Consider the following 6,000-nt stretch of genomic DNA (forward strand, 5'->3'; position numbering starts at 1 on the left):
CTCAACTGGTGTCATTCCTACATGCACTATAAGGAATGATTAGCATTAACTTGTGTGGGTAAAGATGTCCTCAGTCTCTGGCATCAGGTGGCCCAGCCCCACAGTGGGAGAAAAGTGCATTACTGTATGTCTTAGTGAGAAGAATCACACTGCACCCTCAGGGATTTTTCAATAGTCAAACCCTCCCTTTACCCACCAGGCATAAAGACGAGCATTGTTCTATTTTTAAAACCATCCCCACCTTCCTCCTGAGTAGTCTGCCACAGTCTCCTTTATATCAGCAGCAGGGTGTTTTTTTATTCTAGCCGGTAGTAAATTCACACATCTCCTTTTGCTGATTTTCATTCATTGTAACATGTATGCCAATTGCCACATATATTGCAAAAGACAGAAGAATCAGAGATAATTTTGTTGCACCTTTCTATTCTCTGGAGCAAGAAGGCAAAGAACTTCCTTTCTCCAACACTTCCCTCTAGTGGCAAAATTGTATATTGAAAAAGAAACAAATCCTGATGTACCCTAATTCAGGGTTTCCCAGACTTGGGTCTCCAGCAGTTTTTGGACTACATCTCCCACCATCCCTAGCTAGTAGGACCTGTGGTCAGGGATGATGGGAATTGTAGTCCAAAAACAGTTGGAGACCCAAGTTTGAGAAACCCTGGTCTAGTTCATCTTTGTCTACACTGACTGGCAGAGTTTCAGACAGGAGTCTTCCCAGCTCTATATGGAGAAGCTGGAGAGTAAACCTCGAATCTTCTGCATGCAAATCATTGATCTGCCACTGACCCTCCCCTGCTTTTGATATAGCCATGGCAGTATGAGAAGTGCTGTTTCTCAAAGCAATCTTACATGTCTGGGGTCTGCAGCAGAGTCACTTTACACATTACATGTATCATGTGGTGCTGGATCAGGCCAGTGGCCCATTTAGACCAGGATCCTGTTCTTGCAGTGGCCAACTAGCTGCCCATGAGCTGGTTGGCCACTGCAAGAACATTAGCACGACCTGAGCACAAAAGCATTCTAGGAAATTAGCCAAACATATTACTTAGGCCAAGGCCCTAACCACTAGCATATTAATTATCTGTATGTATTTTAAATTGCTAAACCATCTGTTGACCCAAGTCAGGCCCTCAAGGCAGCTTACAAGCAAATAATAATACAATATTAAAAGCCACGTGAAATCAAAATTATTATTAAAAACCCAGCAAACACTAACAACAATTTAAAATGCAGCACCAGGATAATCAGAAGCAAAAGCGTTCCTTTCTTTATACAGAAAACGTTTAACTCTCTTACGTATGAGTCTATGAGGCCAGAAATCCAAAGCTATCCTAACAAATCCACGAAGCATTTAATCATGTACAGAGCCCCCGATGATGGGACAAGTGTTCAATTTGTAAAGGCAGCTTCCTCGTATAAGACGCTGGCTGTAAGCTCACAGACATTGTATATGGATGGTGCTTGCATCTTGCTTTAGAACTCTTTGTCATTCAGAGTGTCATCTGTTCAGCATTTATTACCCATGCAATCCATAACATGTCGGATATCACATTATTAAAGAACCAGCATCACTGCATGTACCAATCATTTCAGGAAGATGAGTAATACATTTATAAATAACGTTGCCTCAAACTAAAGTGTAACAACTGCAGGGGGAGAGAGAGAGAAGCAAGTAATATTCATCGGTTTGGCACAGGGATGCTGCCAAAAAAATAAGAGCCCTGTGTCACATTCTCCCTCTTTCTCCAGTGATGTCACCCTGTTGTGCATTTTCCTACCCATGCTAGCAGCAGCCAGTGATGTAGAGGACAATGTGATGGCATCATAACATGGGTAAGTGTTGCTGCTCATTATGCTGTTCAGAAGCAGTTCAGTGTTGCCTGTAGCTTGTAGTTCCATCCTTGGCTATCATGCTCTTTGAATACAAGGAAAACACCAGTTTGCTTCTGCGACTAGAAGCCCAGGCTATAAATCATTCTGCAAAACCACATGTGGAGATGAAACAATATTTAGAGCTTCTCACTAGGATCACTCAGGAAATGGTTTCCCTCCCCGATGTGGGAAATTGCATCCTTGTGGTAACATTTTTCATCCCACGGCAGAAGGAAAAATAAAATTTGGGAGAAAAGTCTGATAAGGATATCCAGAATCCTTTGTTCTGCACCAAATACCACTCCTTAAATAGTTGTTTGTGTTCGCACAATGCAAGTTCTATCACACATATTGTTTTCTAGGATATTTCCCCTCTATACTGCCTGCACATGTGCAAGGTGAAGTCAGAAGGGATGCATCACGGTGCTCACTTCTCTGCTGAAAAGAAAACAAAGTACGTTTTGTGAATTAAAAGAAGTGAGGTTTTTCTTTTACTTGTTTTTCACTTCAACAAAGCCCTTGCTCTGATCAGGGAGGGGGGTGTTAGAAATTAAATTAGGATTGGGGGAGAACTGCTTCAGTTCAGATTTTAATGTGAACCTGCCTAATTTGCACTGTAGAGATGAAATGCAGTTATCTTTTGAAAATTGCACTTCCCCTAATCTTGTGATACAGTTCTGCAAACAAATATGTTTGTGTACAAAAATATGTATATTGTGGGAAAGTGTGGAAATAGCATATAAAACAGGGGTCGGCAAACTAAGGCCCGGGGGCCAGATGCGGCCCCCCAGGCTTATAAATCCGGCCCGTGCCGCAAAGCCAGAACCTGCCACGAAGCTGTGACTCCCGAAGATGGTGGCGGGAGGAAGAGGCCGAGCAGCAGTGGCTCTGCCAATCAAACGCTGTGCCTGGTTTGATTGGCAGAGCTGCCACTGCTTGGCCTCCTCCTCCTCCTGCCCCTGCCGCCACCACCCTGGTGCTCCTGTGGACCAGAGAGCAGAACGGACAAGCTCGCTCTGCCTACCTGCTTCACCAGCAGCAGCAGCAGCAGCGGTGGTGGCGGCGGCGGTGGCCCCTGGGAAGGTAAGCGCAGCGCCGTCTTTCTCTAGACAGGGAGGAAGTCCGTTTCACGCCACTGCCACCAGCCCTTCGGCGAATGAGGCAGGCAGCAAACCGAGAAGGCAGCTGGGGTTGGGGGGGACTACTTGCCCCCCTCACAGTGTGTATAGGAATTCAGTGTGTGTGTATACACACACACAAACACACACACATATATAGTCCGGCCCTCCACAAGGACTGAGAGCCCCCTGCGGAAAAAGTTTACAGACCCCTGATATAAAACAAATAATTTTCATGGAAAATGCTTGCATCAAAGGCAGATGTAGGGGAGCATGACCGGTTTGGTCACAGCAGGAGCAGAGCTTCTGGGGCACCACAGCAGGAGCTGCAACTTTGAAGTCCAGTGAAAGGCAAGAGGCAGAGGGTGCCAGATTTTGCTGCCACACTGGGCACCACTGAAATTTGAGATGCCAAGGTCCGCCACTGCTTGCATAAATGTCAGGCTCTCTCCCATTTTGGCACTGCCCTCCCTTCTGTCCTTACAAAGCCTCTGGGCAAACTGAGATCTGATTAAAAAAAAACCATGCTGAAAAGAAAAGGCTACATAACTTGATGCTCCTTAAGTATATTCCATGATTATGATGTCTATTCTGCATCCCTGTCGAGATTGCATCTGGGACAGGTGCCCCCATAATTCCACCCTGCTAGTTGCAGTTCCAATCCATTCTAACACTGGATTTGGGGCAAATCAAGAAAGAGGAACAGGTAGTGGCTTCCTAGAAATCTTTCCAGTGAGGAAACCATGGCAGAGTGATGTGAAAAGTGTGAGATGAGGCAGCTAAAACCACTGCATTCCTTGTACTTCTCCCTCCTTCCCCCATGTACGTCAATACTTTCCTACCTTGGCTCTGAACATATTCACATTCTCCTGAACTAGCAGCTTAAATCACAAAGCAATATGACCTTTCATCTCTATATTGCCACTTATTTTCATATTTCTATCTCCTTACTTGACAGACAAATCAAACTGCTATGCACGCCAATGCTTTAATAGCATATTCTACCTTCTCCTCGGGAATAAGTTATACTGAAGATCTTCTAGCACAACGGTGGCCACTCAGAACACACATGCAAATCACCGTTTATATCTTGGACTAAAGTGTGTGGTCTCTTGTCTGTTGTCTCTCTCTAGTGGCTGGATCTGGTACCTATCTGGCAATAACAATGCCTATGGAAGTCTGTTAAGCACCTGAAGAAATCAACCCTTCCATTCATGAAGTCATGCGTAGTTTGCTGGAACATTCAGACTGGAAACATACTGGACAGGCAGTGGTCTGTCACTACTTGAAGCCATGCTGATTGCAACCAAGCCAGTGGAATTATTGTTCTCTCGGAAACTCAAAGTGTGCTTTTGTTCCTCAGGCGTTCTTGCTTTAAAATGTTTGTTTTGTCAAGACACAGATGATCAAGTTGTATTATGCTGTTTCCAAAAGCAATGTTTTAACATATGAACATAAGAAGGACCAGCTGGATCAAACCAAAGGCCTATCTGGTCTAGCATCCTGTTCTCACTGTGGCCAACCAAATGCCTATGGGAAGCCCACAAGGAAGACTTCAATTGTATCATACAAATGCCAGTGTTGGGTCCTATGAAATAGATCAGACATGAAACTCCACAAAGAATAGACACCTAAGGTGTATGGGGCAGGTTGTGAGGAGCATTAATATGAAGGTAGAGGTTGCAGGAAAACATGATCTGGAACTGGGTAGGTGGTATAGTAGGAGATCCGAGCCAAGTAATCTGGAAGAAGGAAACAGAAATAGGCACTGGGGCTCAAGGTCAGAGACTGACTGTTGATCAAGCAAAGATCGAGGCTTGTGCTAGAAGTACCATATTTACTCAGATGTAATGTGCGCTTTTTTGGCCAAATTTTGTTGTGAAAATTAGGATGGGCCTTAGATTTGATGGCACATTTACATTCACCAGCAAATACTTTTTTGGTTTCAAGGTTTTGAAAACTGAGGTGCGCATTAGATTTGATGGCGCATTACATTTGAGTAAATACAGTACACAGCAGGCCAGGATGTACCAATGGACTGCTGGGGTGAGCAGAGCCATGTTGCAACGTGAGAGAGCAGGGCTAAATCAGTTGATTTTCTACTCTGCATCTACAAGGGAAACCAGGACACAAATGAGGAAGTCACCATTCAAATCCTAGTTGATCCTGACAAACAAGATTCAGAATCATAGCCAGATGTTCACCTAGTCAAGCACACTTTTTCTTTGCTTATATTTTATTTCTACTATAATGCACCATCTCTCCCTCTCAATGGCATAATCCCGTCCACATGCCCAACCACTTGCAGCTGGGATCCTCACCGATAAAGTAGATGGCCTCATAATGCCTTAGAAGACAGAAAGGCAAGGCTACCAAGTCAATAGGCTTTTATTTGGACTCAGATTTCAACTCAGATTGGGGACGGACAGAGACTTGCAATGGAAAGCAGTTGCTGAAGACTCCCACAAGGCCACTCCGAACTTGAAATCAGTCACCTGTGAATGAAACACATATGTATTTCTATTGATTGAGTGGTATATAAATCATGTTAAATTAAATTAAATATGCAACCTTTGTATAAATCATAGCCATTTCGCCCTCTTTCATTTTTGTTCATGATGTATAGCTTCTGCTTCAAGACTTGCAGGTTTGATATATTCGTTACAACTTTTTTTCTATGTAGATAATGCAAATAAATGAATGGAAAAAGAGACAGATTTATTTGTTTGTTTGTTTCATTTCTAAATCACTCTTCCTCCTAAGGGAGCCTAGGGCAATGTACAACAGGGTATAAAATACAAAATAATATCATAAATAAAGCATAACAATAACCATTATAACTATAAAATAACTAACTCAGACCCCTCAAAATACGTGCATAGTACAAAAAAAGCATCTGCAGCTGTTTAGAAAAAAGATCACTTGTGTAATGCCATATGTTGCCATTATTGTCATGCAAACAAGCATGGATAAAGAGCAGGCCTTCTGAACCAAATCAATGATTCCTCCT

The 6,000-nt window shown here is 43.3% G+C and overlaps 1 long non-coding RNA gene across 1 annotated transcript in view; it reads left to right on the forward strand.

Moving 5' to 3' along the window:
* The window catches only part of LOC144327813 (uncharacterized), a 42,283-nt gene extending 36,578 nt beyond the window's left edge, over nucleotides 1-5,705 (forward strand). The window contains exons 2-3 of the long non-coding RNA XR_013392952.1: nucleotides 1,750-1,833; nucleotides 4,124-5,705. This is a non-coding gene — a long non-coding RNA (uncharacterized LOC144327813). The remainder of the gene's footprint in view (nucleotides 1-1,749; nucleotides 1,834-4,123) is intronic.
* Nucleotides 5,706-6,000: the final 295 nt, after the last annotated feature.

Source organism: Podarcis muralis, chromosome 5 (assembly GCF_964188315.1).
Source record: "Podarcis muralis chromosome 5, rPodMur119.hap1.1, whole genome shotgun sequence".
NCBI classification, from domain to species: Eukaryota; Metazoa; Chordata; class Lepidosauria; order Squamata; family Lacertidae; genus Podarcis; species Podarcis muralis.